The following is an 11,897-nucleotide window of genomic DNA, read 5'->3' on the forward strand; positions in this document are numbered from 1 at the left end:
TATTGCAGCAAAATATAATAGCTTGTGCCTAAATGATCTCGATTCCTCGTTCGTGTCGCCGATATACTTCTCCAACTTATTGTTGAAACTAGATGACCTTGCTTGCTTTGTCCACCGCTTCATTATATGACAATCTGAAATTTTGCAGACACCTCGGTGCACAAAAATCTGGGACAAAGAACAACAGCGAACAAAATTAGTTGCTTTCAGATATAACATCATATTTAACAATTCAAATTTCTGAGATTCATACCGCTAGGACGTGGCTACAAAGAACACCAAAATGTTCGTAAAGTCCACATTCACAAGTGTAATATCCAATAGACTCGTCTACTTTGATTTTGTATATTACTTTCGACCACGATTCCCTAGACTCGGCCTGGACGTGCTTCACAATAAAAGTATGTTCCTCCATGCTAGGAAGCACAAGGTATGATGTTGACTTAATGAGCTCCTTCTTGAATAGATTATAAACCTTTGCAGTATAGATAACTGAAGCATGCTTCTCCATTGGATATCCAAAATGGACCTTAATTATTTTCTGCATTTATTTGCAGAAAATTAGATTTTGAAAAAAAAAATTAACAAAACATACATATAGCAACAAATTACTATCGTAAAATAGTACAAAAGTGGATTTTACAAAATTTTCACCTGTTTGTTTTTCCTTTCGGCATCTGCGTCACAACTCTCACGATCGTCTATAAGCTTAGTGTACTGGGTAATGAATGCATTTATTGAAGAATTGCATACTGTATGTATCTTCAGCATAAAGTTTGCACACTCACTACGTTGAGTGCTACACATTCTAGCACAGAAAACTTTGCTAAAATATGGTTTAGCCCATTTGTGCCTACACTCGTAGGCTCTAGTCATAAAAGGATGTTCCTGCAAACAATATTTTACCGTAACGAAATTCCAGGCATATTCAAACTCTTCTACAGTTAGCATGTGGTTCACTAGCTTATGGAAATCATCGGCAAATGTTTTGTGCTTGCTATAGACAGCACCAAGAAGTTCATGAGCCCGCTTAAGAACATGCCATTTGCACCATCTATGTTCTGCATGAGTGAAAACTTTCTGGACTACATTTCCAATTGCTCTAGCCCGATCTGAAATAAAGTATGATGGAAAATAATGTATTAAGAACATATAATTGCAAAATTTAGTCCTAGAAAATTACTTAATTTAGTTTGTGAAGAATCTCATACACTAAACATGAAATAAACAAGCCAGACGTAAAGGTCTTTCAAAAGTATTGTTTACCTGTAAGAATAGTAACAGGGTGTTTTCCACCCATCATAGCAACAAATTGCTTAAAAGCCCAACATAAATTCTCTTCCTTCTCATTAGTCAAGAACACTCCAGCGAATATTACACTCTCAAAGTGGTTACTAACTCCTACAAACATACCAAATGGCATTTTATAGATGTTTGTTCCATAAGTAGTGTCAAAAGTTATTGCATCTCCAAAGTGATTATATAATGATCTACTCCTCCCAGTAGTCCACATTAGTGACTTTAGCCTGTTGTCATCATCCACCTGTGCACAGAAAGCAAATCTATCGTCCATTGCTATCATATCACGGAAATTCTCCAGTGTCTTAGCAATGTCGTCCTGAAGGGTTTCACTTGCAATCTGAGAACAAACAATACGCAACTTGTGCTTACAGAATGGTACTTTCTTTGTTGATCCATAGAAACCTGCTACTATAGAATTAACCCTTGTGACTGATACATTATTCTCCCGAAGATTCTTTATTAAATCTCTGATTGGCTTGTCAATATGTTGATGTGAATGCAGGTGCTTTTTCTCACTGCAAGATTCCACAAGGGAATGATTGTGTTCCTCCCTAAAAACTTTGACATACCATTCTGAATTATCATTAAGATTTACCCTGAGTGTTGCCTTGCAACCACATCTAGTAGTGGCATATTTAGTAGTCTTGTTGATTCCCTGCACAGTAAATTGATGTATCAGATTGAATGTCATTAAAAATAGTAATACATTCTACAATTATGTTTTAAAAATCCAACATAGTACAATATGATCATTTTTAACAAATTTACTTACGGATCATTGACAAATTAATTCCTGCATAGTTTGTACGCCTTTGGAATTAATAAAATTATCACCATATCTAATACTGAAACCAAGCACCCAAGAATAAGTATTGTAGAAGTCATATGCTTCTGCCTTTGATGAAAACTTCATACCAACAACTGGCCTTAACATTTGAACAGAAGTGTCTTCACAAAAACTTCTAATCCCGTGTTCAACAGCTCCAACTTGTCCTCCTCTATCCAAAACAAATATACATCTATAAATCAAACTCCCAATACATATTAAGTATGAAAAAATATATTAAAAAGTTCTTACTTACTCAAGGTATCGTTCATTAGAATCAGACTCCTCAGTGTGAACATTGTATGCAGAAAATAAGTAGTCCTGATCTAGATTTTCAGGCCCAGATATCATATCTGTAATTTCAACGGTGTCTTTGATACATTCAAGACGGGACTGAACTTCATTTGAGTCATCAGCATAATCGTAAGTGTCCACCCTGTTTCAAATCATGATTACAAGTTCATGTACATCAATAATTTTATGTAAACTACATCGAAGGGTTGTCATAATGGAATTTATGTATTTTACCTTAAATTTGGTCTCGAAAGTACATCGTTGTCTTCTGAGCAATAAGGTCTATCAGAAAAGCAAGAACTATCTTCGGGTAATGACTTCAGATTGTTCCTAAATTGATAATGAATTAGTTACTACATAAGCAAAATTTGTAATAATAAATTTAAAAGTTAGGTGCAAACATATTAAAACTTATTATGAAGTATGTCAACTTACCGTTGATTCAAATTTGACATTGGCTGCTCAACCATGTTTAGTAGTGCCATAAAACTGCCCAGGATGCTATCCCTCTCACTATCCATATTAACCTACAACCTCAACGGATTTCCAACAGGTTAAATTAATATTCCTACTTTCCAACCAAATAAGATAAAAGAATGACCGTGCTATAATAATTCAATAAACTTGCATAACAGTAAATAGCAGGGTATTAATTTATAACACAACAGAAAAGCATCAATATCCTACAAGGAAGTTGTCAAATAGCAGGGGATAAACTAACCTTTTTGCTTTCCTCGGCGTCGAACAGATTGATAGCCCGCTAAGATATTGGAAAAAAGAGGGACCTAGAGATCCCAGTAAGTAGCTTTATACGATTCCAATCTCCAATCAGATCTTATTTGGGCTACGGTAGCTTCATGGCTTCAAATCTGATTACCAAATTGACACATAAGATTCCTAAGATTCCGAACTTGAGGACAAACCAGTTGATATTAGAACTTGAGGAGAACCAATGGTCACGCAGAGAGAGAACTTGACTCACCAATTGAACCCTTTACGAGTCGCGTAAAGGGCGCTCGCTCGCGATGTCCATGTCATCACAGGCGCGCTGTACATGGTAGCCAATGGCAAGAAAGATTCGTGTTGGCCAACTGAATGAGAGGGTCCTGAACGCGGTGGCCAACTGGAGGATCCTAAACGCGATAGAAAGAAAACCCGCACACGCGACCTCCCATCTTCTCCAGCCCCACGCCCCATCCCCTCCATGCATCTCCGCCGCCGCCGCCCCCCATATCCACCGCATGAGGGCTCGCCCGTCCGCGCCGGCGACGCGCCTCCACCATCCAATCATCCCATCCTGGCTCTTCCGGCGTCCGACATCGGCCGCGTCTACTCGTCCACCGCTCCAGCGTCTCCCGTGATCGTCTACTACTGGCTTGCGGCGACGGCAGTAGTAGACGATCACGGGAGACGATCACAGTAGGAAACACACACAACGCCACCATAGCCGAGTTGTATGGAACGCCTCAAGTCTCTGCTCCACCAACGTCGCCTATTTGAGCTTTGTAGGTGCCAACACCCCTCCAGTCCCTCCTGAATAGCATCCTACCTCTCTCTTCCACTCCTATTTTTTTTATTTAAGGGATGCCATGATTTAATTCCTAGAACCATCATCTTTGTTTGTGCAGATTCATTTTTATATTTGCCTAGAAGATGTTCCATGAAAATCACAGAAGCACCGGCTGCACCGCACCGGGTTTAGGCTCGTCAAGAAGGTTGTGGCTGGAAGATAGTGGTAATCAACTTTATATACTACCCCTCCTGCAAGTTTACCCATGTCTTTTATTTTTGTTTATGCGATTAATTATTCATTCCTCTTAGTTGTTCATATATTCTGACGACGACTCATGTCGATATGTGCTTGCTTCGCAATGAAACTCTCCTCATGACTTTAGCAACAAGAAAGGCCAACTAGAATACTTGTTCTCCGTGTAATTTTGACGCTGGCTTTGTCGCAAGTTGGAAATTCAGGGTGCCGATCCGCAGGCGTTTGTCGGTTTAGTGTCCAAGGTAAGTTCTTAATGACGTCTGTTCTGAGCATGTGTTTGTTTCATCACTATATGGAATGCAGCAAAACTGGGGCCTAAATTTTGATGGTGAATGCAGGTTTTTTGGCCCAAAGATGATGATTGGTACAAGGGTTCCATCACGGCCTACACGGAACTAACCAATAATTCTGTATGCTTTCTATATACCTGGTTCTTATTTTTCTTATTCATGAAAAATTGGTGTGGCTGAGAGGATTGTCCTCAGTTAGATTTTAATTTTTTCTGCATTTTCCTTACTAAATGGCATGTTATCTACCACTCTATTTTCCATGTAATGTCTGCACTATGAAGAGTGGCATGTAAAATGTCGTGTAGTTGATATCTAAAGCTAAACAAACTGCAGGTGAAGTATGAAGACCTTACCCTAGATAATGAAATGATAAATTTTTCATTTCATCTGAGGAAATGAAGTGCCTGAACCTGAAATTTGGATCATCTAACCTGGATATAAGAAGGGATACGACGAGCTACTTGCACTTGCTGTCAGCTTTCATGACTACCAAGGTCTTGATCGAGATAATATAGCATGGGCTAAAATAACAGGTACTCCTATGTCTTTTCCTTATGAGTGCCGATGCTTCTAGCTGTTAACTGCGATTAGATGCCAATGGTCCTTTCCATTTATTCTTTCTGCCATCACAAGTTTTATTGCATTGTTTGTAGTCATTGTCCAGATTACTTTGAACTTTTACAGTGTGATACTTTATTTATTCTAGTGTTTATGGTAGTTTTGCATCAACTTACAACTTTATTAGATTTCTCGTGCACATCACATGTGTTAGATGGTTAACTATCTCTTTTTACAGAAAATGCTTTCCAATGTTAAGCCCAGTATTGGTTTATTATTTGAAATTTTTGTATTCATCTCCTCAATTACCCGACATTAACTTGTTATTTGATCATTTAGTCCTATTTTCCTCCACATTCCTACATTCCTAAAGTAAACAAGTGACATGGATTTCCCTTTCTGTTAAATTGTTTCATTTAGTTATGTGGTTGATTTGCCATCTTTCAGTGCACCCTTTTACCCGTAGGCTTCTCACTTTTCTCAGTGACTTGGAATTTGTTCTCATGTAAAGAGCCTTGTGTGCCTCAACAGGTCATGCAGTGTGGCCAGTTGTTATAGTGGACGAGTCAAATGTTCATGCTAGCCGGGCCCTGAAGTCAATTCGGTTTGATCAATCAATACTTGTTCAATTCTTTGGCACCCATGATTTTGCAAGGTTTGGTTTTGTGAATAGATAATAGCATATATTTTTCTTTTTCTTTCGAAGCAGTACACTAAAGTTGTGTTTATACCTCAGGATTAAGTAGAAGCAGGCGGTGCCCTTTCTGAATGGCCTTCTTTCTTCCTTGCATCTCAAATGCAAGAAAACACGCTTCTCCCGAGGCTTAGAAAAAGCCAAGGAGTATGAGTCGAGAACCTCTTATATATTTTTAAGCAATAATTGTTTTTTTCCTGAATACACATCAGACTTGAGAGATTTTCTGTTATCTTGCATGATGCCCTATTGGTATGATACTACAAAATATCGATTGTATAGGTTTCTCCTCACACAAAAGCTTCCAGAAAATATGTTGCAACTTTGGAAATCCATTCAAAATGATGGTTCTGATGATAATGGCCAAGATGACGCGATAGGATCTTGTAATAATTTATCAGAAGAAAATGGAGAGGATGCTGAAATGACTCAGATAGAACTAGGAAATCTTCGTGTGAGCAACCTAGGTATGTTTGAGCAAATAGCACAGTAGCTCCCCCCTCTAAATAGAGTAACCAGCGTTTAAAGATGCAAAAAATGCACTGGAAGCATGTCCATCCTACCCATTTCAAGGATGCCCTGTTTCTCACTTGAATCTTGGACTGCCCTTTTGAGCTACAATGTTGCCGCTTTATGCAAGTTTTCCTTGGTGGGAGACACAAGCAGACTTGGCACTTCTGGATAGTGGAGTTATATCTGTTCCAGAGGTATGGACATATGTTATATGTTCAATTATGATGCAGTTCATATTGCACTATCGCCAATAATCCAAAACACTGATCTGTTTTAGTTTGTTCTTCCTACCCATAACCCTTTACAAGAAATAATTGATTTCCATTTACTCCCTCCATTCCAATTTATGTTGTGTCTTCATATTTTGTCATTTAACTTTATGTGCCATAAAATTATACCATTGAAACTCCATTTTGATTGTGCTTAATGTAGGCATAGAAGGTTTCCATCAGAGAAATCATTCTGAACATTACTTAAGATGACAGTCTATGCCTTAGAGCATATATGGAGCTCTTATTTGGCACATACATCTTCTGTTCATGTTGTTGTATATCTTCTGCTGACCCCTTTTCTTGGTGCTGGCTGAGCTTTGCATGTTTATGTTTATATATGCATCTGCATTTCCTCCTTTATTCATTCTTCTTAGTGTATAACAAACCTGATTGTGTGAGTTTCTTTCCTGGCAGGATAGTATCTGATTCAGACCATTTCCATAACAAAATGCACATATGGCCTGAAGAGTATGCTGCTTTCAGGAAGTTCGCATCGGTAAAAGGTATTTATTCAGCTCCAAACTGTCATCAAGCCTGCATGAAATTTGGTGTTCCATTTTGGAACAGTTTACTCTCATGAGTGGGTTTGTGCTGCTGTTACTGCAGTCCCTTGTCCCGATGGAAGACTTGGCTTCTTCAGTGAGCATGCTCCAATACTACACTATCATTCAACCTAGTGTGAGGTAATCTCGTTCTTCCTTGACGTGGGTAGTAAGATATTCTTTTTTGTGCTTCCATGTTAGCTGATCTTCTGCCTGTGTAGTTGTTTTTGCCTTATGTCTTTATGTGTTGTGATTGTCCACATTGGCAGAGAGTTATGTCATTTGTGATTTGGATTGTGACAGGTTAACGTTGCATTGTTTTACTAGCTGAAGCTGGGGAATTTCGGGCTTTGTTTGGTGGTGTTGCTCCTCTTTCGAGGAAGATACATTTAGAGGAGACTCGGGAAGACATGAAAGCTGCGACCAAATTGCAATGGTAATTGATTAACATTAAATGTCCAAAGCGCAATATCATCAGTAGTCAATAAGAGTAATTTGCTATCAACATTAATTCATCCATGACTATGAGATATATTAACTCTTGAAAATGTTGAACTGGGTAGCATTTTTTGTGACTTATCAGTTTTGAAGGAAAGCTAGAGACTATTGATTTTAAATCGTCGACACATGATTTGCTTTATACAAACGATGTTTGGGTGCATTTCACTTTGAGAGTTGTTGCCAGTTTTTGAATATGAATATTCTCACTTGCTAGCACATATTATAACATGTCAAGTTGATTCCTATCAGTCAAATATAATCTTGTAGAGAAGTATGATAATATTCTAGAGCAATCTGGGTGCATGAACTAATACATGTTCCTGCGAAATGTTTACTTGTTTCTGTCTGGGAAAGAAAAAATTAATACATTATATATTCAGATGATTTTAGAAGAAGTACCACCTTGGTGAAATATCATATAACATTCTCTAGAAACATTTTCCTAATCCTACAATCAAAGCATGCTAATGGTTTATATTTTGTGCTGCTGCATCCTTAGTATCCTTTACTTTTGACCACATATTGCTCAATGATGGTACCCGAACAAAATCACATGTTATGAAAATGATCGAGGGATACGAAACTGTACCGTTCAAGTCAAAATATAATGAGTGGCCACCAACTCCTGATTTGAAATTGTCGTCTGAGGATGGAAGAGGCAAAGTTGCAGGTTGCTATCTACAAATTATAATGCTTGGTACTATGGATTGCTAGAAGGTTCATATCACATATATTTACATTTTCTGACACTGGCATTTTTCATCACAGTATTAGGATGAAATGGACTTTCCATTCGCCAAAAAAGAAAAGAGAACAAATGAAATTGGCTTGCAGATTCAGTTTTCATTTGCACGTTATCAAAGTTAATACTTGTTAAAATAGGTCAGCTTGGAATGATATGTGTTTCTGTAGTCTCTCTATTGCTTATGGTTTTGAAGTACATATCTAGCTATTTTTGAACATACATGAGTGACAATAAGGTTCTCCCTCCGTTCCTAAATATAAGTCTTTGTAGAGATTGCACCATGAACCACATACTGATGTATATAGATGCATTTTAGAGTGTAGATTCACTCATTTTGCTCCGTATGTGGTCCATAGTGAAATCTCTATAAAGACTTATACTTAGGAACGGAGGGAGTATATAGCTTTCCTTGGTCATCATGGAGCATAACCATTGTACAATTATCAATGTATGAAAAAAGGGCAGCCTGGTGCATGTAGCTCCCGCTTCTGCAGGGTCCGGGGAAGAGTCCGACCACTTTGGGTCTATAGTACGCAGCCTTTCCCTACATTTCTGTAAGAGGCTGTTTTGAGGACTTGAACTCGTGACCTCATGGTCACAAGGCAGCAGCTGTGAACTGTAGAGTTGGTTTCATGCTTTCATAAGATACTGAAATTAGAGCTTCAGCTTATATTTGGTGAGCAGACACTTTTTGAAAATCGACAGCTGAAGGTATAAATGCCCTTGGTCCACGGTTGTGATTTTCTTCAAGCTCAGTACAGAAGTTTCTTATGTGTTTTTGGTTCACCTTCGCCCGTCCTGACATTCATCACAATAAAATATTTTACTTACAGTTGTATACATTGTTAGTCTGTTTTTTTGTTCGTTTCAGAAGCTTCAAATATTATGGTTAGCGGTGTACTGGTGTAGAATCCTCGAAGTTTTCAAGTATTTTAGTCTCCCTTTTTTGCAGTATTAGAATGTCTTATGGTGCATTTTCTTCTGCAATCTAATATATGGAACTGATCTATTGCTCTTTTGGACTGACTGTCTTAACGCTGAAGTAAGAATCTTATCATACAGAGACGTTTTCTTTATTTAAGATAAGGATACACTCTTGCATGTAAAATCTGGATAGATTCCCTGCCCTGAGTATGTTGTTTCGTATCCTTTAATTAAGACTTTCGCAGTTAATAAATATATGATGCTTAACTATGATCTCTTGTCATCAGGCAATTTTTTTGTGCACAATAATAATCATATCAGTAAATGGTACTCCCTCTGATCCAATAAAAGCATTGTGGCTTTAGTTCAAATTTGAACTAATGCTGAACTAAAGCCATGACACTTTCATTGGATCGGAGGTAGAATGTTATTTTATTCTTACTCTCACCTTCCATGTGCATGCTAGGTATCTTGCCATTCAGGTCCAGCGAATCACTAGGTAATTATACGTTGTTCTGGGTTAGATCAACTTGTTCCTGGGTGTCTGAAAGGGAAAGGGCAGAACTGGTGGGGAGTACAGCCGACTAAAATCCATGTAGCATTTGTGTTGGGTACATCAAGATGAAGATCAAGAGAATTCCGGTGAAAGGCATCATGCTGATTTTGATGTCGAAATGGATGATGCCAAGCCTCTAGAGGACTCTGAAAGTTTTCTTTTTTGTTTGGTTCCTTATTTGTGGCCTCATGAGGCCCCTTTCTTCAGTCAAACTGAATCACTTCATGTTAGCTTGTCTTCACTTTTGGATTAACTATAATGCATCGTCTCACTCGTTTATGCTCCATGGGTGAGTGGTACATATCATCCTTTAGGTGTACTCAAACTCAAATAACAGGTGTACCCCCGAACTCAAATAATATTGTACCTGAGTTTGATCAATGTAGTACTAATAGATCCTAATGTTATAGAATACACTCATATTGATGCACATGAATGAAACTGAGGACCAAACATGACAGTTGAATGTGTTGAGACAAGATAAGTGCGCACAGGCCCGTAATAAGTGGTGCCATCAGGTGGCGCCCCAACCACTAGTCTACTCATACACTGCGGCAAGAACTTGAGGAGAAACAATGGCGACGGAGAGAAAGAATATTAATGGGGGAAACAGAGGAGACGGAGGTTTGGACGAGAAGGATAAGTTGTATTCCCATTGTATAAGTTTACCGCTGCGATTACTAACTTATACGGACGCTGGCGGCACAGATCTTGACGAAAATGAGGAACGGTGGATCTAACACCGGTACCTACCGGCACCGGTAGAAAAACTTAGTCGGTAGTGGCCCAGCTAGCACCCCTTCATCATTTTGATGTTAGGCTTAGATGAGTGGTCTGGGTAGTGGCCCAGCTAGCACCCCTTCATCATTTGGATAGGAGTAGCGGCAAATGTTGTCAAGATGACGGATTCAGGCATATTGTTGTAATACTTTGTAAGGTCCTCGAGAATAATCAATAAAGTTGCCGCATGCATCTTTCACATGCAGAGGGCGGTGGTCATCCTCCTTTTCTAAAAAAATAATTCTAATATATACGATCCCAGCAAAATCTTCCAACCTGATGGCGGGCGCGGGTCGGATTTGGTCGACGATGCTGCCGCAACCCACCCCCAGGACGCCTGTGGTACGAAGCCCGTGGACGTGGAAGGCCTGTCCTGGCCGTACGAACCTTTGGTCAAACAGCATCTCTCATCGCATCGCGTCCCCCCCGTTGATCGTGCCTTAGGCGGACGAGACGCGACGATGCACTCATTCACCGGAGAGGCCGACCAGATTCCCACTCGAACAATGCCATGTCGAGGGCTAGTTCGCTCGCCGTGGTACGTTCGTACCTTACCACCGTCGGTCTCCGGCCCCGCGCGCGCGCGCGTGAACGGTGGAACAGTGACGGCGCTTTCGTGGCGCGCGCGCGTTAACTGTCCATGACTTGACGTACGTGCGTGAGGTGTTTCACGGGCACGAGCGAGCAGAGCGCATGCACCCCACCACCCATGGTGTTTCTATGAATTCCTGATTTCTATTTAGTGCATTCTTTCGGTACAAAGCCTGCCTTCGCATCGCCGGCTAGGCGGCTAGCAGGACACGGAACAAGACATGCTATCTGGGCGCTGTGTAGGAACAATTTCTCTATAGCGCGTAGGAAAAAAAACTGAGTAAGCCCAATTGGCTCATTTTTTAAAGAGAAAATTGTCATCAAACTAAAAAGAAAAAGTTCTGACGCATAAAACGGCAGAGAAACATAAATTTACATTGCCAAGCTCTATATTAGAAAAATTGACATGCTATATCCATAAAACTGACATCCTCTAATATAAATTTATAACATGGTATACTCAATGAATGTGCCAAGGTATCTACAAACACTAAAAATTGTCATGCTCCGACTTAGGACATGTATATATGAAAAAAGGGAAATTTGCCAAGTTTAAAAAAAGTGCATAAAAGAATGATATACATGTTTGTAAAATCACAACAAAAGGGGGGCTTTGCCAAAAAAAGTACTAATGACAACATCGCAAAATTTGCTATTTGAGTAATACAAATAGATTCCGTATAAAAAGTTTCGTCGGTTATGTATGTAAATTACAATGTTATGGAGAAAACAAAATCCGTA

General features: G+C 39.3%; 1 long non-coding RNA gene across 11 annotated transcripts; it reads left to right on the plus strand.

Annotated features, from left to right (window-relative positions):
- Positions 1-3,571: 3,571 nt before the first annotated feature.
- On the plus strand, positions 3,572-10,088 carry LOC119268402. Of its 11 annotated transcripts, none has more exons than XR_005133183.1 (9): positions 3,572-3,927; positions 4,051-4,432; positions 4,529-4,600; positions 4,814-5,013; positions 5,570-5,693; positions 5,775-6,439; positions 6,932-7,020; positions 7,124-7,200; positions 7,363-10,088. It is a non-coding gene; the product is annotated as an uncharacterized LOC119268402 (long non-coding RNA). The 11 variants fall into 11 exon arrangements; XR_005133185.1 differs by having other exon boundaries at positions 6,937-7,020; XR_005133184.1 differs by having other exon boundaries at positions 5,775-7,200; positions 7,363-7,495; positions 9,696-10,088.
- Positions 10,089-11,897: the final 1,809 nt, after the last annotated feature.

This window comes from Triticum dicoccoides, chromosome 1A (genome assembly GCF_002162155.2).
Source record: "Triticum dicoccoides isolate Atlit2015 ecotype Zavitan chromosome 1A, WEW_v2.0, whole genome shotgun sequence".
Classification (NCBI taxonomy): Eukaryota; Viridiplantae; Streptophyta; class Magnoliopsida; order Poales; family Poaceae; genus Triticum; species Triticum dicoccoides.